General features: G+C 43.9%; 1 long non-coding RNA gene across 1 annotated transcript; it reads left to right on the forward strand.

Annotated features, from left to right (window-relative positions):
* The first annotated feature begins 635 nt into the window (after window positions 1-635).
* On the forward strand, window positions 636-20,928 carry LOC129058983 (uncharacterized). Its single transcript, XR_008524510.1, has 3 exons — window positions 636-1,045; window positions 11,321-11,483; window positions 19,999-20,928. It is a non-coding gene; the product is annotated as an uncharacterized LOC129058983 (long non-coding RNA).
* Window positions 20,929-20,937: the final 9 nt, after the last annotated feature.

Genomic DNA, 20,937 nt, shown 5'->3' on the forward strand with positions numbered 1-20,937 from the left:
GAAGCAAGTAAAGAACAGAGAACAACGTTCTCAGATGGCTATCACAGGAGAAGCCACATCCTGGTCACTTGGGTGTCCCTCGAAGCCCTCTTGGGAAAGGGAGTGGAGGAATGACACCTTCTCTTTCGAGCCAACCTATTTTATCACCATGTTCTCGAAAAAGAGTGTACCAGGTGAGTTAGTCTGTCCGCCTCAAACAAGACTCCCTCAAAAATATTCTACAAACCATCACCCAACGAGGATGGTGAAAATTTTTGATTTTGAAATTTCTATCGGACCCAACAGGCCCCCACAGCATCCACATATCCACAGGGGCCGTAGGATGTGCTGCGTCATGTTCACGGCGATGCACTCAACAGCACCTTCCCTTGGCAGAGACCGAAACCTCCCCCACTCCACGCCGCAGCATGGTGGACAGATCCCGCCCAAGGAGCTTCTAACGGGACCTCCCAACGTCGCCGCACGCAGAGTTGGGGGGGCGGGCGGGGGACGTCCAAGCAATCGGCCTCCCAGCCGGCTCTCCTAGGACCGCCTGGCCCCAGAAGGAGCCATGCAATTCTCAGCAGCTCACTCGCCCAGGTGTTACGGGGCCTCGTGAAATGCCTCCGGAATGGGTCCTTCGCAACTCCCGTTAGGAGGGGACGCCGTGGACTAACAGACATCGCTGTCAGGAAGGCGTTGATGCGGCTGCGCGGCTTACATTTTATTTTCCGCAGTGTCAGCTCGCGGTTCCCAATTACCTCCCCTTAGGCCGCCGGGCGTGCAGGATCACAGCCCAGCCTGTCTCGGCACCTCTCCGCCAGAGGGTTCTTCTTACAAACGGCCACTTAACACACAGCCCCACGCCACCCGGCCTTCCTGGAACTGGAACCACTCAAGCGGGCCAGCTCCAACCCAGTGACGAGTCCCGGGAGCGGCTCGCTTCCCCACGACCCTCTCTCCGCCTAGCTTGGGCCTCCTACTGGCTGCGCCAGGGAGCTCCCGCAGGTCACAGCGCGCCACCAGTTCCTGCCCCCTTCTCTGCCTGCCTGGGCTTTGAAATACGGTACGTGTTCCTACTGCGTTTGGGGCACTGCTGATGACAGCAGGGCTCTAGCTACCACGCCAAGGAGTCACGGCATTAATTATTCTCTCTTCTACGGGGAAAAATGTGAGGGCTGAGCCCTGCAAAGCACATGGAATTGGAGTACAGGCAGCACTAACTCTCCAGGCTGAAAATCAGGGTGGGTAGGGAGGTTCTCAATCAATTCCCTCACTCCTCCTGTGCCTTTTAACTAACTTTGAAATTCCTCTGGCTGCTGCTGGTGCCTCCGTGCTGTTTCCAAGGGCTGGAGCCCCACACTGATTTATTTGGTAACCATCGCAGGAATTTCAGAAAATGAGAACTGGAGGAGGAAGCCAGGCCTGAAGTAATTAAGATGATTTGTTACACACGATTCAGGTAGGCACAAAGGGGTACCTGAACACAGAGAGAATATAAGATCAAAGAAACGGCAGTCCCGAAAGTGGGAGCTCTTCGCAAAAGGAAAACAGGCCAGCGGAAGGCGCCCAGATCACTGCCAAATTAAAACACCTCGTATTTTTATCTTCTCCCAGAGATAAAACAGAGGGAGATAATTTTTTTTTCACATTTGCTTTCAGCAGTTAGCTTTCAGAATAAAAAAGAAATTCAAATGTGTCTGCCATTAGTACAAGTTCATGAGATCTCCCTACCCGAAATCATTTGTCAGTGGAAAACAGTGTGCTATTTAAGCCCTAGGAATACAGCTGCAAGAGTGAATATTCTTTAGAAAGTACCTGTTCTTTACAAGCTTGTTAGTGACTCTTGAAACTCATGTATGTGATAGGATCTCATGACCACTGGCATCCCACCAGGTCACGGGATGTGGAGAGCGGGGTTGAAGAGAAGAGGGGCAGAGTGAATGTGCATCCCCGGCCACAATCCAAAAACACAATATAGTCTTTTGCTGTGCATTTCTCCTTCCCTGCAATGTTGATCCTCAAGAACCAACTGTCTTATTATTTTCCAACACTATTTATGCCTCAGACCTTCTGATATGTTGCCACAATACACTCATTCATCTGTCTTCCCCATTAACTAACTTTATGGCCCAAGTGACCTACAGCTGTCACAGTCCTGCTCCTGGCTGATATTTCATCCAGAATTCTTCCTGGGCTCTGGATGTTACACTTGTTTGGGACTATGGTGATGCAAAACAGACCTGGAACTGGAATCCATGACTCTGGCAAAATGAAAACAAGACTTTTTCATCTTCTTTTTCATCCCCTTTCCATAAGGTGACATCAAGATTCCTTACACTCCTGAAATATCATTCTTACCTCCTATAGTGAAGACTTTAAGTGTGAGTAATAGCATTACAGGGTGCTTTTTTTTTTTTTTAAACAGAGTCTTGCTCTGTCACCCAGGCTAGAGTGTAATGGCACAATCATAGCTTACTGCAGCCTTGAGCTCCTGGGCTCAAGTGATTCTCCTACTTCATCCTCCTGAGTAGCGGGGACTACAAGCATGCACCACCACACTCAGCTAAATTTTTTTTTTATTTTTTGCTAGGACTGGGTCTCACTATGTTTCCTAGGCTGGTCTCAAACTCCTGGGCTCAAGCAATCCCCTTGCTTGGGCCTCCCAAAGTGCTGGAATTACAGGCATGAGCCACCATGCCTGGCCTAGAATGAATAGTAAGCTTAGCATTTACAACACACCCAGAAGATCAGTACCTTCTGATAACCCATTTTAAAATGGAGAAGCTACTGGTTGGGGAAGATAAGTAACTTGCCTTGGGTCACACAGCTAGCAGGTCAGGGACAGAGGGATATCTACTGCCTCTCTGAATAAACACCAGATTTTCTTCCATGCCTGAGACTGTATTTACCTGTGGCCTCGGAGTTGCTGTGGAGACTAAACTGGCTAAGCAGTTGAGTACCCACTTCGTACTAATTTCATTGAATGAACTTTTGACAGAATTGATTGACCTGAATGAACGTTGCATTGTCTGGGAGTCCCCTGCATTTTGACAGGGTTTTTTCTTTGGACAAGTGTCCTTTGGACAAGAGGCCAAGAGGCCTCCACCTGGGTGCTGATCTTGCTCCAGGCCTCCTAGAGGCCTACACACTGCTGTAGGAAGATGGCAGATGGCAGAGGTACTGACCACAATTATAGAAATAAGCAAAGTAACTTGTGCAGTAGTCTCCAACCCATGATACGGTCTCATTGCTTTGCTCTGAGCAGAAGGTTCGTTACATTCCTTCTCCCTTCAAACATTTTCAGAAATTCAAGCATCCCCAACAATTCTGCCATCCTCCAGAAAAACCCCACAGAGCCCATGTTAATTCCTCAGCTCCAAAGGACAGGGACATCACAGGACTTTTCCTTGAACCAAGCTTTAATGCAGTTGTTTCTTGTGGTGGAAAGAGACAGTGTATACAAAAGGCTGTCTCTCTGCTCTGTCACTATTTCCCAAGCTGCAGCATGCACACAAACTATCTGGGCAGCTTGTTAAAATGCAGATTCTGTTTCAGCAGGGCTGGGGACCTGAGATTCTGCATTTCTAATAGGCTCCCAGGTGATACTTGTGCTGCTGGTCCTGACACTGTGAGCAGCCAGGGATTATTTGCATGGGTCTCTTTTCCTTGTGAACCCTTTGATGTTGCATTTTGACAAAGAAGTCATGTAGAGACTAAAGGCTGTGGCCTCACCTGCTGCTATGGATAGAAGTAGGGCTTTCCTGTGACAGGAAGAACTTCCCAAAGTCAATCACCAGGAAAAGAGACCTTGAGACCACCCAGGAAGAAAGTGCTTCACCCTCTGCTGAACCAGCACTTCCACAGATGAGGCTTAAGCAGTCTCTTGGCATCAGGAACCCTCCACCTGGCAACATTCCATGAGTCAGACAGGCAGACATATGGGGCTATAAATTGAAGAAAAGTAAACTTTGCCTTGTAACCCTACCTGTGTGCAGTTCCTTTTGTGGCCAGCCTGGCTCAGCTGTGAATCCAAGGAATTAAAAGAAGGTTCAAGTGTCCCCCACCCTGCTCGCCTGCTTAGAACTGGAGAATTAATAATGAATCAGCGCCCTCTGAAGCCAGCCTTGTAAGACCTGCAGAAATTAGCTAGAGACCTCCAAGGGGACAATAAATCTTGAGGAATATTGAGGAATAAGAGTTGGATCTTTAAGGTCCAGCTGCTCTTCTTACATGGAGACTTCCCTTCCGTTGACACAAATGAAGGATCTAAGTTTGATTACTAAGGAAGAGAGAACTTTCTTGTTCATGATGAGGGCATGAAGCTTTAAAAAAGAGAGAGATTTAAGTTTCCGAAACTTGGTTCCTCAATGCTGCAGGTGGACCTGAAGTTGTCAATGTCATAGCTAAAGACTGGGAAAACACAACTCAAGAAAGGATGGCTGTGGGCAAAGCCAAGCAGCCTGGTTTAGCACCCCCTAGCGGAAGAGGGGGGCAATGCTTCTGGTTAGCTAAGGAACTTAACCACTGGAATTCCGTGCAAGGTCATTTCTCTAAGCAGGAATCAACTCAAGCTCTGATCCTCCCTAACAGTATAACTATTTGCCACGCATTTAGCCAAGAGTTAGTTAATGCTGCTTCCACAGGGAAAGAGGCCGTGGTCAGACCAGCCTTTAATGAGCATCCCAGGGCCTGGCCAGACTTGGAGGGAGGGAGCATATTGAGATATTAGTCGAAGCTCCAAAACAATAGGTGCCTGCGCCCTCTAAGTAGCTCACGTGTTACAGATCTGACAAGTCTCATTGATTTAAATAGCTGGAGCACTGCTTGGATTTTAATCTCCTTCACCCTTATACCACGGAGGTCGCTGTTTAAATGCTTTTACTTAATAATGTAAACACCTGTCACACGCCAGGGGCAAAGCTATTAGGGAGAAGGATTATTTAAAGCAACGCTCCTGAATACAACATTGCTATTACTGTCTTATCCTCAATTGCCAGGGTCTGAGCAATTTTTAAGACCAGAGACAGCCGCCAAGTCACCTAGTGCTCTGTCCCCTAACACCCAGACAGAATGGGCATCTGCTCACATGCTGTCATCTGAATGCCATCAAATATCTGATCTGCCAAGAGTGTTGTACTCAGCGCATGTGTTTACCAAAGTCCCTTGTTAAAATGGAAAGCTGTTTCCATAGGGGGCTGTCTATTAGGCCTATTATCCTGGTAGCCACAAGGCACAGGAACTAAACCCTTTACAATTATTATCGCTTTTATATCTACAACAACCCTATGATTTAGTGCTATTGTTAACCCCATAATATGAAGAACAGAATGGGTAAGCATCTTTCTCAGGGACACACAGTATTTAGCAGAAAAAAGATTCAAACATAGGATTGGCTTCAGAGTATATGCTTTTAGGCACTATGCCATATTGTGTCTCACTACACACACACCCGACAAGGAGATACATATGGATATATAAATATTTTTTTGAAACAGGGTCTCACTTTGTCACCCAGGCCATGAACATGGCTCACTACAGGCTCGACCTCCTGGACTCAAGCAATCCTCCTGCCTCAGACTCCCAAGTAGCTGGGACTACATGTAAGCGCCGCCATGCCTGGCTAATTTTTGAACTTTTTTGTAGAGATAGGGTTTCACCGTGTTGCCCAGGCTGGTCTCAAGCTCCTGAGCTCAAGCAACCCACCCGCCTTGGCCTCACAAAGTGCTGGGATTACAGGCGTGAACCACCGCACGCAGCCTTATATATAGGGGTGTGTGTGTGTGTGTGTGTGGCAGTCATTAGGACCCATTAGTTTACCACATAAGCCTGTCACATGGCAAGGTAAAAGCCTAGAGGAATGGCATAGAAGAGAGTAGAAGGGGGGAAACAAACAGAACCTAGAGGGTTAGTGGGTAGGAGAGCCTGAGGCTATGCCCTAAAGCCTGGACTGGGGTCTTTGGAACAGAATATGGGCATCAGGAGGCCTGGAGTTAGGACCTGCCAAGACCAGGGATGTGAGAGTGCTGCCTATAACCTAGCTTGGAGGAAGGATTCTCCCTGCTTCCTCTCTCTCCCTTCCTTTACCCAAGCTGCTTCATCCACGAGGCATGCTTAAAGCCAAAGCACAAGCCCTTCCCTCATCCCACTTGTCATATATGTCTTCTGAATGCTCATCATAGCTACCAGTCTTGGCAAAACTCATGTCTTCTTGAGACCTGTCAATAGCACCTAAAGCCCTGATGTCATCTAACCAACTGTTGGTTAATGACATTGACCCTAAGTAGGAAGGTGTGCTAATGGAAAGTGCAGGCCACAGTAGGCACTTGTCTTTATTCAAGTTACTGGTCAAATATTGTTGTGGTTTATTAAATTAAGACAACTCCTCTTCCACAAATATATCTTAGTGATGAAAGCCAATCTCTATAACTTGGTTCTGGCACCTGAGTTCAACAGTAATTTGGTAAGCAAACCCTTTGTTACAATACAAAACAAAAAAATAGAAAATGGTTCATTCATTCATTCATCAAATAATCATTAAACTTCTTTTATATAAGGCACTGTTCTTAGTACTGTAGATGAACCAGAGACTAGGAGCATCACTATCTCTGCTCGTGTGGAACTTTCAGTTCTATGGGAGACAGAAAGCAAATCAGCAAAGGGGGAAAACAAACAGAATGTCAGGTGTTGAAAGAAAACACTCCAAGAGTGATGCCCATCCTGGCAGCATCAGCATCAACTGAGAACTTGTTAAAACACAGACCTTCATGCTGCTTCCGAACCTGCTGAATCAAATACTCTGGCCATGGGCCCCAGCAACCTGTGTTTTATCAGGCCTGCCAGGTGATTCTGATCTGTGCTAAGGCTGAGGAATCACTAGAATAGAAAGTGGGAGTGGAGAAGGGAGCACCTTTAGATAAGATAATCAGGAGAGGCTTTTCTGACATTCAAGCTGAGACCTGACGGATGAAAAGAAACATGCCTTGCAAGAACCAGAAGAAAAAATATTCCAGGCACAGGGAACAACAGGTGCAAAGTCCTTAAGGCAGGGAAGAATTTGTTATGGTTGAGGAACAGAAGGGAGAGAAGTATGACCAGAGCACAGTTATTGAAAGGGAAGCTGATGGGTGCAGGGGTCAGATCATGCAAGGACTTAGAAACCTCACTAAGGAGGATGAATTATAAACTCACATACATGCCCTAATGAAGGAAACATGGTCCTGTGAGAGCTCGTAGCACATGAACCCAACCTAGTTTGTGGGTCAGGAAGAGCTTTCCAGAGGTAATGATGTTTGAAGATAATTTTTTTTTTCTTAACTCTTATAAGTTCTTAGAACAGGCCCCTGTAACAAACAAAAAAAAAGGTTAACGAGAGAAAAACAAACAGATGTTTGTTTGGTGTACGTATATTTCATACATACATAGGAGAAACCCAGAGAATAAGAAACTTTCAAAGAGGTGGCTTTGAATACCAATTTATATAGTATCTTCAACAAGGAACAGTACGTTTTTAGATTTGTGACACAAAGGAAAAGAACTTTGAGTCTTAGGGGCAGCAACTTTTGGAAAGGCAAATAATTGGCAGATAAAGGCTAGTTGGTGAAGCTTGTTAATGTAGGTTCCTCTGGTGCTTTCTCCAGGCATGTAAGGATCCAAAGTTGTCTTAAGTGGTTAATCTCTGTTTGCCTGGGGAGCAAGAGGAGGTGGGATGTCTTTTGTCTTCATAAATGTATGTCCTGATTTTAGGCAAATAGGGAAAGAGCAGGGTGCTTTCCTGCATGTGTTTCTCCTTATTTGCCATCAGCTCAACAATCCTCACGCCAAACAGGCATATTTTGGGGTGGCATATTCTGATCTCCCACAGTCAAGGGTAAGTTCAAGACAACTAAAAAAGTGGAGGAACCATCAAGTGCAAAGGCCCGAGATAGGAGAGGGCAAAACACTGTCAAATGTTTCAATTGTGAAAGGCTTTGAAATAGGCAAAAATGATTCCTGGATATTCTAACACACACTTCCTGGTTATTCTGTAGTGTTCATTGTCTTTGGCCTATTTTACAACTACTGCAAGTTGTAGAAAACTGAGAGTAATGCAAATGATTCTTGTACATAGAAACACAAATTAATTTTGCCCAGTGGAATGCAACTGATTATTGCCCTGGGAATTTGGCTAGTTTTGCAACTATTAACAAATTCAGTTCAGCCTTTCCTGATTGTGTGTGTGTGTGTGTGTGTGTTCTGAATTCTTCTAACCAGTTGTGACATCTTACTGATTCGCTCATTAATCGGTGAACTAAAAAAATCCTTGACACATGTTCATTTCATATTCATACAAGTTATAATTTTACCCTTCAAAAAAATTATTCTTTAACAACATATACAAGGAATTACAAAGGGGCAGTATGGTACCAGATTGCCAGATAAAAATATAGGACACTCAGTTTGAATTCAGATAAATAATTTTTTTCTGTAAATATGTTCCAAAAATCATACACACTAAAAAAGTCTTCAGTGTTCATCAGAAATTCAGACTTCCCTGGGCACCCTGTATTTCTTCTTGCTAAATCTGACAGTGCTGCCGCATGGTCACCGTGGCGCTGTGCTCCTTCTGTGGCCCCTATTGGCTTCTGGGTTTGGGAACAGAAACAACCACCTTTTATTGGTCTTTGACTCCTTCTCAGAGGCTACATCAATGTATCTCCTCCTCAAATTTCAAACCAAATTTCATTTTGTGTTTTAAAAATAAATTAGCTTCAGTTGTCTCCTTTATAAAGGGACAGATGCAGCCAGGCTTTTCCCAAGGGTACTCCTTCTACCCTGTGTTACTCCATCACACAGAGTTTGAAAAGTTTCCGCCAATCCCACCAACGTGGAAACTGGTAACTTAGTGCTGTAAATCAGGGGTCCCCAGCCCCTGGTCCACAGACTGGTATGGGTTAGGAACGGGGCCCCACAGCAGGAAGTGAGCAGCATTACCACCTGAGCTCCGCCTCCTGTCGGATCCACAGCTGCATTAGATTCTCACAGGGGCGCAAGCCCTATTGTGAACTGCACATGCGAGGGATTTAGATTGTGTGCTCCTTATGAGAATCTAATGTGCTAATAGCTGATGATCTGAGGTGGAACAGTTTCATCCCAAAACCGTCTCCCACCCCTTCTGTGGAAAAAAAATGTCTTCCATGAAACCAGTCCCTGGTGCCAAAAAGTTTAGGGATGGCTGCTGTGAAGCAACAGTTTTACTGTACTGTAGTACAGTACTCTATTGCTTCTACCGAACCGATCAGCTGAACTAGATGAACAAGAACAACCAAACTCACCATTTTTTAACTCAACAGACCAGTAGACTTGTTGCATTTCAGTACTCTTGGAAAAACTGCTGTCTTATTTCCTATCTGCCTATGAAAGACTTTCTTTCTGGCCCACAAGAGTGTGTGAGGTGCCATTTACTCTGAGGTCGGGGACAAAGAAAAAAAAGAGAGAAAAGAAAGGCAGGTTCCATGGATGATGCACAGTAAGATGCGAGACTGCCTCTGACCTCACATACATTCCCCCTTCTCATCCCCTCATCCCTCACTCTATCCAAAATTGCCTGTTTTTCCCCAGTGAGGCTTTGCAACTTTAGGATGAAGCTTTTCTATATTCAAGCCACCTATTAAAATACAATTATCTTCCCAAGAGAATACCCTAACATCAGCTAACATTTTAGTAGGAATTGACTGACAGGACATAATATACAAACCACGCATGTGAGGAGAGACAGAATAAGAGTGTGGTAAGGGATGTTGAGGGCAGGCAGGAAGCACACCCCAAGAGAGAAGGAGGATATTATGAGTATGTAAGAGGCCCGAAGACATGCTTTAGGCCTCAGACCAATCTTGTAAAACAAAGTCTAAAAAAATTTACGGAAAGATCATTTTAAATTCGGGGCCAAATGCTTTTGATATTTCCTCTGCCTTTTCCTATAATGTGATATAAGATACCCCCAAAAGGAGATTTTCATGGTAACATATTGTTGACTGGGTAGGCTTCCCTGCAGACTGGCAGTAGAGACATACCTGCAAAATGGAGACTCCCCTCCCCAAAGGCAGTCTGATTGCCAGCAGAAGTTTGATCACACTCTCCCGAGCCCAGTTGGCTCTCAGAGGAATTATCACCACTTTCCGAATACACAAGATGATGAATGAGCCCAGCTCTTCCTGGGATGTAGGAGTGGGAGCCTGGCAGACAAATTCTCTCCAGATTGAATAAATGCTGGGGGCCCCAGGGGAAGATCATTGTCCCCAGGAAGCATCCATCCCTCTTTAAGCAATGGCTGTGCACACCAACTTTGGCTCCCAACTTCTGTAATATTTCTCTGTTATAAATTGGCAGGCACAGCATGTGGTCAAGGAGCCATTACAAGCCCTCTTAAACAATATTTTTTTTTCCCAGAGACTTAATTTCTTAAAGTGTGAGAGTGATTGTTCTGCGGAAAGTAGAACAGTGTCTTTTTGAGCCTGCCAGACAAAAACAAAACTAAACAAAACAAAAGGCAAAGTCTCTGAGAGAATAACAAGGCGAGCAGGCTTCCTTGTGTGCACCTGGAGGCCCTTCCTTCGGCGCTGTGGCTGCCTTAATGAGAACAGATGGCACCGTCGGGAGACGGGCTCGATATTATACGCCTCCCGTGTCCTCCTTCTGAAACCAGCTTTGAGCAGATCTTTTTTCACTGTGAATTGGCGCCGGTTGTTTAAGCGATGGCCTAGCCATGTGCCAGAAAGCAGGATGTTCATACAGAAAGCAGGATGCTAATACATTCACAGCTGCCTCTTGCAGAACTCAAAGCCCTTTATAATGGAGCAGGTGAAGTCTTTGGAAGGCCTGCTTCAAGGATAGAGGAAGAGGCTGCCATGAGCAGCCCACAGAGGGTGACTCACCTAACCACTGTCAGAGAAGAAACCCCATCCCCTAGTCCCCACTCTGTGATTCTAGCTGCCTAATGCCGCCTCGTGGCTACAGCCCGAGACCCTCCCCGTGCAGGGTCCAGAAGGGGGGAAGGCAAAGATTCCACCTGGAGGTTAGGAAGGTCTGAAGGGGCTGAACCTGAATGTGGTAACTCTGGCTGACCAGCCCCCATCCCCCAAGAGGTAGAAGTTACCACCTCTGTGCAGAAGCTGTTTCTCATCGTCTCATGCTTGGCCTCCTGATCTGGGGCAGACTCAGGCAAGCTCCCACAGCGGTATCCACAGAATGAAGGCAGAGAGATCTCAATAGCAGGAAACTCTGGCATTTTAAACTCTGCATTTCAACATAAGTTGTTTTGTTGTCATCATAATTACCAAATTTAAATTACCTCTATTTTCAGGTGTCAGGAAGCCATAAAGAGAGAAAGCAAAGACTTTCACAGTGAGAAATGAGAAATGATGAGGAGAAGAAGCAACCTGTGGAGCCGAGACTTAAAGAGGGAATATGCTTCTGGAGTCAGCTGCAGCCGAGGTGTCTAAAAATGAAAGAGAAAGGGGCACTCGGTGAGTGGACAACACAAATGGAAAAGGAGTGGAGTTTGGAAAACAATCTTCCAGTTCCACCCGAGGGAAGGCCCAAATGAAGTTATCCAGAGGAATTTTTGCATGGTGGTCAGGTGCAGGATTCTAAAATGAGCATAGAAACTGGAATCATGTTGTGGGTTTTTGTGTGTGTGTGTTTTTGTTTGTTTGTTTGTTTTTTGAGATGGAGTCTTGCTCTTGTCACCCAGGCTGGAGTGCAGTGGCACGATCTTGGCTCACTGCAACCTCCACTTCCCAGGTTCAAGAGATTCTCTTGCCTCAGCCTCTCGAGTACCTGGGACTACAGGTGCCCGCCAGCATGCCCGGCCCATGTTGTTTTGTGTGCCTGAGAACAGTGTTCACAAAGGATGGGGATAAACACTCAGAACTCAAGATTTCTCCTGCATCTTTACAAAATAATAAAAGCCAAAACCAGGAGGCGTAGGAGAAAAGACAACAATAATTAACCAGTGTGCCCTTTCAAATCATTAATTGACTAACTCGACTATAATATATAACAGAACACCATAATCCATTACATATCATGTAATAAAGGAATATTCAAAGATTTGTGAAATGCTCCTAATGCAGTTTGAGTGACAAAGCAAGTCACAAAGCAGAATATGAAGTATGATTCCTAATTTTGCTTTTAAAATGCACCTACATACAAACATGGTAAAGAAATAAATACACGTACATTCCACAATGGTTGCATCGGGATGAGAGAGTTATAGGTGATCTTTAATTTTCCTTTACATTTTTCTAAATTATATATCCTGCACCTTTCCTAAGCACAGAAAAAGAAATTAACATGTAATTTTACATTTCTAATATTTGTACAGGAAAGCCTCTCCAGTGAGCATTTCTGTGTGAAGGGACCCCAATAATCCCGTGCATACCCATCTCCCAGCCTCATCCAGGGTGGAGCTCAGGCCTCACCTGCAGTATTATATCTTCACTCCCATTGTTCTTGAAAAATTAAGTTTCCTCAAGGTTCTTAAAGCTTCTGTGGAGTTTTCAAAGGTTGAAATTATGCCTTAGTCCATAGTTCCATACCCCCAACATCAATAACCGTGTCTGACACAAAATAACTGTTCAATAAATGTTCAAGGATCGGATAAACAACCAACCCCAAATTCCCCAAGTGAGATTATCACATTTATTGCTTAACCCCTCCTGTGTTAATAAGATCAAGAGAAATGTCACAGCAGCAATACACAGTGCTGCTTTATTTCACTTCCTGTTTTTTGGGAGGTGCACTCAATCCCTGCGTCATGTGAATCATCAAATCCACACCTACCCCATGTCACTCAGCAAAGACATGATCGCCAAGTTAAAAAGTGCCATGTCATGGAGCCCCTAGTGAACCTGGACTGATTCAAGGGTGAAACCATGTTGATTCTCTTGACCACTTGTACAATCTCATCCTCAGCCTTATGCTGGGCATGTGGGTCTGATCAAGGTTCTTGGCCCCGGGCATGTCTCCTCTGGGCACCATGCTTTACATAAAGTAGCAATTCAGAATCTCAATCGGGATCACCAGGAAGCCAAGCCATCCAGTCTAATGAACACTGACGAAGGGCCAGGCCCTGGGAAGACAAAGAGGAATGCTTACTGCCACATAGCTCTGCCAACCACTGGCCATGTGACGGATAGGACACTGGCAGGATGCCCAACAGCTGCTACTGGGTGAGCTGATATGAGTGAACCAAGAAAAGCATGGTCAAGCAGAGCCCACCAACTGATGTTACCACTGAAAATCCCCCACCTTCAGGCCCACTAATGCTATTCCAAGAAATTTATTCTACAGAAACACTTCCACATGTGCACAAAGGGATATGTAAACGTATGCTGATCACAACAGTGTTTGTTTTAGCAAAAAAAAAAAAAACACAAACAACTTATATGTCAAGTAATAGACTAGATATATTATGAAATAGTATCCAGGTGTGAAAAGAATAGCTAAACCTCATCTAGCACTCATATACCATATGTTGCAGGCTCTGTTGTAAATGTATTACATGTGTTAACTCATTTAGTCCTCCTAGCATCCTATGAGGTAGGTTACCAATATTAACCCCACTTTACAGGTGAAGAAACTGAGGCACGGAGCCATTAAGTCAGTTTCCCGGGATCACACAGCTAATAAGTGATGGATCCAGGATTCAGGACAGAGGTTGAATGGGTCTAAAGTCCACACCATTAACCACACATCATACAATACCAAACGGAGCAAGACCTGAAGTCAGATGTGTGTCTAGTGTGACACATGTCCACCAGCAATAATGAGATCAGTTTGTTTTTTTTTTTTTTTTTTTTTTTTTCTTCTTTTATTATTATTTATTATTATTAAACTTAAGGTTTTATGGTACATGTGCGCAATGTGCAGGTAAGTTACATATGTATACATGTGCCATGCTGGTGCGCTGCACCCACCAACTCGTCATCTAGCATTAGGTATATCTCCCAGTGCTATCCCTCCCCCCTCCCCCCACCCCACAACAGTCCCCAGAGTGTGATGTTCCCCTTCCTGTGTCCATGTGTTCTCATTGTTCAATTCCCACCTATGAGTGAGAATATGCGGTGTTTGGTTTTTTGTTCTTGCGATAGTTTACTGAGAATGATGATTTCCAATTTCATCCATGTCCCTACAAAGGACGTGAACTCATCATTTTTTATGGCTGCATAGTATTCCATGGTGTATATGTGCCACATTTTCTTAATCCAGTCTATCATTGTTGGACATTTGGGTTGGTTCCAAGTCTTTGCTATTGTGAATAATGCCGCAATAAACATACGTGTGCATGTGTCTTTATAGCAGCATGATTTATAGTCCTTTGGGTATATACCCAGTAATGGGATGGCTGGGTCGAATGGAATTTCTAGTTCTAGATCCCTGAGGAATCGCCACACTGACTTCCACAAGGGTTGAATTAGTTTACAGTCCCACCAACAGTGTAAAAGTGTTCCTATTTCTCCACATCCTCTCCAGCACCTGTTGTTTCCTGACTTTTTAATGATTGCCATTCTAACTGGTGTGAGATGGTAATGAGATCAGTTTTAATATACTGGTATAGAAAGATAAACACAAGGTATTGTGAAGTGGAAAAAAAGCTAACTGCAAAACAGCACACACATTCCCATTTTTACTTTTTAAAAATCTTGACAAAAATAAATGTTTAGACAAGAAACATCTGAAGGTGCTCCCCAGACTGCTGAAAATGGTCTCCTCTGGAAAGGGACTGGAAAAGGAGTTAGAGAGGTTAGGGAAGCATCCTAATTGACCTCTGACTCTTCTATGTTATTTGAATTTTATGAGCATACATTCCTTCAGGAATTTTGAAAAGAGAAGAAAATTAACAAAGAAAAAAGCATAGCCCAGAGAAGACAGATCAAGCAGAATATGTGTGTAAGGCCAATTTAGGGGATCTAACCTCTGATATAGGGGTTTCCCTCACACAAAAAAAGCAGAATCACAAAGTACACAACCTAAGTACCTGGGCCCCAGGTAGACGTGTTACGGCTCATCCGTGTGACTGGTGGCATATCCCATTTCAGTTCCGGCTTGCCCAGCAGTTACTTGGTATATAGAACAGTATGATTTTGTAGAAGGGCTTGGGGTTAGCAGTCAGAAGGTCTAGGTTAGAATTCTAGCCCTACCTCTCACAAGCTATATAACTTTGGGCCACTCAGTTCTTTGGGCCTCAGTTTTGTCTTCTGTAAAATATACATAGTAACATCTACCTCACAGTGTTATTCTGAGATTAAATGAGAAGACATGCCAGTGTCAAGCTCAGTAGCTGTCACTTCACAGGCATGCAACTGATGTGAGCTAAAAATGACTCCAATTCAATGTTCTTGGGGTCTCCTGACCCCAATCCAGTGTTCTTTCCATTAATCCACATTGTCCTCCTCTCTGCTCATTGTCTGTGCTTGGACTGGAAGAGGCAAAGATGGGTTAGCCACTACAGAATGGGAGAAAATTTTTACAATCTACCCATCTGACAAAAGGCTAATACCCAGAATCTACAAAGAACTTAAACAAATTTACAAGAAAAAATCAAACAACCCCATCAAAAAGTGGGCAAAGGATATGAACAGACACTTCTCAAAAGAAGACATTTATGCAGCCAACAGACACATGAAAAAATGCTCATCATCACTGGCCATCAGAGAAATGCAAAACAAAACCACAATGAGATACCATCTCACACCAGTTAGAATGGTGATCATTAAAAAGTCAGGAAACAACAGGTGCTGGAGAGGATGTGGAGAAATAGGAACACTTTTACACTATTGGTGGGACTATAAACTAGTTCAACCATTGTGGAAGACAGTGTAGCGATTCCTCAGGGATCTAGAACTAGAAATACCATTTGACCCAGCCATCCCATTACTAGGTATATACCCAAAGGATTATAAATCATGCTGCTATAAAGACACATGCACACATATGTTTATTGCGGCACTATTCACAATAGCAAAGACTTGGAACCAACCCAAATGTCCAACAATGATAGACTGAATTAAGAAAATGTGGCACATATACACCATGGAATACTATGCAGCCATAAAAAGGGATGAGTTCATGTCCTTTGTAGGGACACGGATGAAGCTGGAAACCATCATTCTGGGTAAACTATCGCAAGGACAGAAAACCAAACACCACATGTTCTCACTCTTAGGTGGGAATTGAACAAGGAGAACACTTGGACACAGGGTGGGGAACATCACACACCGGGGCCTGTTGTGGGGTTGGGGGAGGGGGGAGGGATAGCATTAGGAGATATACCTAATGTAAATGACGAGTTAACGGGTGCAGCACACCAACATGGCACATGTATACATATGTAACAAACCTGCACATTGTGCACATGTACCCTAGAACTTAAAGTATAATAATAATAATAAATAATTTAAAAAAGAAAAAAAAAAGATGGGTTAGCCACATCACATCCATGTGGGGCCATGTTCAAAATGCCCTTGAATTTGTGCTCCTCAGACCTCTAACCCATGATTACCGGGAAGCTTTTTCTTGAAAGAAGCTGCAAGCACTGGGAACTTCTGTTCCTAGGCTGAGGAATACGTTTTAGAAAACTCAGTGGTTAATACTGTGCCCAACCAGGGCACCTCCTAACCAAGCTTTTTGCAGTTGTCCCACTATGCCATGTGGCTTCATTGTGTGATATTGATGGAGTCCCTCAATCTTCCACCTCAATTTTCTCATCTGCAAAAATGAGGATGGTAAACAATCTGTGCCTGCTTTCTAACAAGGTTGTTGAGAGGATCAAATGATAGAGATAAACATCTATGACAGTTGACTAATTGTTCACCACTATCCATTCTTCTCTTCTTTCCCTTGGCAATAACATCCCAAACTCTAGCTAAATACATCCTGCTCAACTAGAGACTGCAGTTCCCAGTCTTTATTGCAGCTACATGTGGCCAAGCAACCAATTACCTGCCAGTGTGATGCAAAGAGAAGTGATAATCTTCCGTTTTCAGGCCATGCCTTCATAAAGGTACTGTTGGTTCAACTTTCCCCTTTCCATTTTCCTTCAAATTGGAGTTTGGACGTGGTGGTAGTGAGTCATCTTCGACCCTAGATGGTAGTTGAACAAGATAGAAGGTATCTGGGTCCTGTACAAACTCATAAAGCAGAGCTGCCTACCACCTACCACCTTTGGACCACCTACCAGCTCAGACTTCTATGAGAGAAGAAATAATCCTCTTATTTTATTAAATCCACTGTTACTTTATTGTAATATCTAACCAATATCTTAACTATTCCAACATTCTATGACTATGTAAACTGCCATGCCAAGACTTTATACTGTGCTTATTGTTAATTATGTCTGCCAGCTTGATTTAACAAGCCGTGTTGTCACATAGCCGTCACCATCTTATTCACAGGACCACAATTTCTGCTTCTGTAGGTCCCATAGGATACACAATTATTCATTCAGAGATCTTACATTCTTATAAGGCAAACTGTGAGGGTTTCTCCTAGCATCCCTCTGGCACAGTCCCTTCTGTTTCTTTACTGAGAGTCCCTGGTAGCTTGCTTTCTTAAAGACTAAAACTTCTTCTGAACATTTGGAAGCTTGGCAAGGACCAGGTCACAGCCCCTGTGATAACTAGCCTCACATGTGATGTTTTCCCCAACCCGACCTGGAGCAAACACTTTACCTTCTAAATAGTTTTCAACCAAGCAAACTAAATATTTGAATTGAAACGTTTGCTGGAGTTGTTTTTTAATGCAAACACACACACACATATGCACACACTGATGTACCTGCCATACCTGCTTTGGGGAAGGAGTGCAGAGAAAAATAAGTAAGGGGCAATGTAATCAAGGAAGTTTACCTCTTCTATCTCATTTCTCAACATATCATCTTGCACTCTCTGAGCAGCCAATCTGGAAATATGTGTAGTTTCAGATCTACATGCTGTCCCATGCCTTGGGACTTGTACAGTTTGCCATCCTCTTGCCTTTACCTGTTAACTCACACATTCTCTGGGTCTCAGTTTGAACATCCGCCTTCCAACAAGGCTTTTCTAACCCTCCAAGACTGGCAAGAAAAAAAGGACTGCATTTCCCTTGTCATCACTCTTACTGCTCTGTGTCGTGATTTGTCTGTGTCTCCACCTGGATTATAAGCACCTAAAAAGTAGGGACTGGGCCTTATCTCTCTCTGTGTCTCTGATATCTAGTGTGGTGTCTGGCACAAAGTAGACACTCAATAATTTTTGCTGGATGAATGAAGGCAGCATGTCCCCATAAAAGCCCTAGTAGTTCTTGCTCCACAGAGAGCAAGCAGGCCCTGGTAAATAAGCTGACCCACTGATAGGCCCACCTTATATCTTCTAGGATGCCCAAACACAGTGCGATTCATGTACCAGTGGAGGTCTGGCTCCAGACCTTGAAGCTGTGGGAACAAAAACTTGCCCCGCTAAATGTGATGCTCAGAATCAGAAAAAAATCTGCCCAACTGGATTGCATGATCCTGGCTCCCCGTCTGTCTGTGAGCATATTGAGAAAGGAAGGTGTCCCTTTAAAGCAAAGTGCATCTCACCTACTCTTCCGGGGTGGTAGTGGCCCTGTTAGAGATTTACTCTGACATGTTTAAGCACCATGGAATAGTTCTTACTGATTGCATTGCAATTGGATGCCAGATGATCAGACTTTTCCAACAAGAATGGTCCCAGTGGGTAGTGGGTTTGCCAATGTGCTACTTTAATGACTATTCATATCAGCTCTATGCTCAAAGGTCCCAGGTTATGTCTCTATCTACTCCAGTGTTTATTTAGTGCTCAGTGTTAGGATGAGTAATAAGCCCCTTAGCTTTGTGACAGATTGTTCTTTAAAGATGAGACCCATCAGCACTCTGCTCTTGAGCTCCTGCTAAGCAGAGAAGATTCCCAGGGAGTAACTCCTCAGCCCCATGGGAGTTTCTGAAATGTGAAATTGGAGGTCGGTGGCGGCATAAACAAATCTAAAAGCAGCTCTTGTGAAAAATCTGCTCTACGGTGTAGGACCCATTTCTGCTAGAGCTGATTGAGACCTTCCATGGGTCCTGGATCCCTCCCACTGAGGTTAGTGGGAGGTAGAAAGAAATGTGAATTTAGCACTTGCCTCTGACTCAAAAACACCAAATTTGGAAACAAGTAATTCTTCCATTTGGTTTTGTTTGGTTTTTAAATCCTAAGGTATCTGCTTTCTCATGGCAGCATTAAAAAAATTAATTAAAATAAATAACTAAATAAATCCTACGGTATGTTTTTCTACCCCTCCAAAAGACAAAAATAGATATACTCTTACCCTTTTATTAGTGGTGGAGAAAGTGAGGCATAGAGAAGTCGATAGCCTGAACTCTGCGGTAGGGGCTACCTGGTAAGTCAAGAACAGCAGTGAGGATTCTGGAGCCCAGAACAGGTCCTGACCACTTGCTCATGTGCCTGACAAAGTGCCTGGCACCTAATAAATAGGCTTACCATAAATGTTTATTGATGAATGAATGAATTTGTTAATGACAGAATGAAATTGACTAAACCAATGTCTCTCATATTTGAGTAATATAAGAACCTCTTTTGGAGAAATAATAGTCTTTTGGTATCAGAAATCGTCTGTAAAACCCCTGAATAATATGGTCATAAAAAAAAGTAAATTCACCACCCTAGGCAACATGGAAGAACCCCGTCTCTACAAAAATTACAAAAACTAGCTGGGCATGGTGGTGTGTGCCTGTATTCCCAGCTACTGGGGAGGCTGAGGTGGGAGGATCTCTTGAGCCTGGGTGATTGAGGCTGCAGTGAGCAGAGATCACACCACTGCACTCCAGTCTGGGTGACAGAGCAAAACCCTGTCTCAAAAAAATTAAAATTAAAGTTACATAAATAAATAAATACATAAGAAAATGCCTCTCCATAGCAAATTATCATTTAAAAAATAATTTCTGTATTTATAACTGATAAAATGTTTTATTATTATTGACAGATAAACACAATTTTTTAAAGTTCTCACAGAATTCATAGACCTCAAGTAACACCAGCAAACCCGTTTGAGAAAGACCAGCCCAGATTGTAAGCCCTCGACTAAAGGCAGGGCATAGTACTGGACTTCATCCTCAGCACCTTGACCTGGTCGCCCTTCTCCGACAATTTGAGGTTGATGATGGTGATATGACCATGGCCAGCCTCCTGTCCTACACAGGAAAGGACAACCTGCAATGCCAGCCGGGGACTGGTAAGCACCATAGGAGTGCTCAGGCGCTCAGGGTGACAGCAGACAGCACTGCAGCCACCCAAAGCTCGAGTCCAGCTGGGTGATCAGAAAAGCTTCCATAGTGGACGTGGAAGGTGAGCTGAGTCCAGGAACATAAAAACGACTTTGTGGCACAAAGAACAAAGAGGAGGGCTTTACCATTAAGAAAGGGAAGTATTTTCCTTTCCTGTTGATTTGCTGCCTCCTCTCAAATTGGATTTACCAACAAAGACAGGCCCTAAGGACATGCATCACAAGTCCGTTCAAGCCTCAGAGGACTGGATGGGTTTTGAGTAATGCCCAACCAGGCAGGACACACTAGAAAGATAATTGAAAATCTAAGGAAACTCTGATTCATCCATGAAAAAAAAGCATCCCAGGGAGCTGAAAGAAAATTACTCTTTTCTACCACCTTCTGTCTCCTTTCTCTCCACTTCTGAGTATGAAAACTACTTTAGGCCACCCAGATCCTGCTCTCAAAATCTGAAGTTTGTCACTAATGATCTGAAACTCCCCTTTCTATGTTTTCTCAGGTCTTAACCCAAGCCCCCACACTCCTGAATAGCAGGTCCTTGAGGTCCACTACTGTGTCTTCTTCATGTTTTTTTCAATATTATACTGCCAATCACATCTATGCATTCAATAAATATTTGCTTTAAAAGATATTGTTTG

This window comes from Pongo abelii, chromosome 3 (assembly GCF_028885655.2).
Source record: "Pongo abelii isolate AG06213 chromosome 3, NHGRI_mPonAbe1-v2.0_pri, whole genome shotgun sequence".
NCBI classification, from domain to species: Eukaryota; Metazoa; Chordata; class Mammalia; order Primates; family Hominidae; genus Pongo; species Pongo abelii.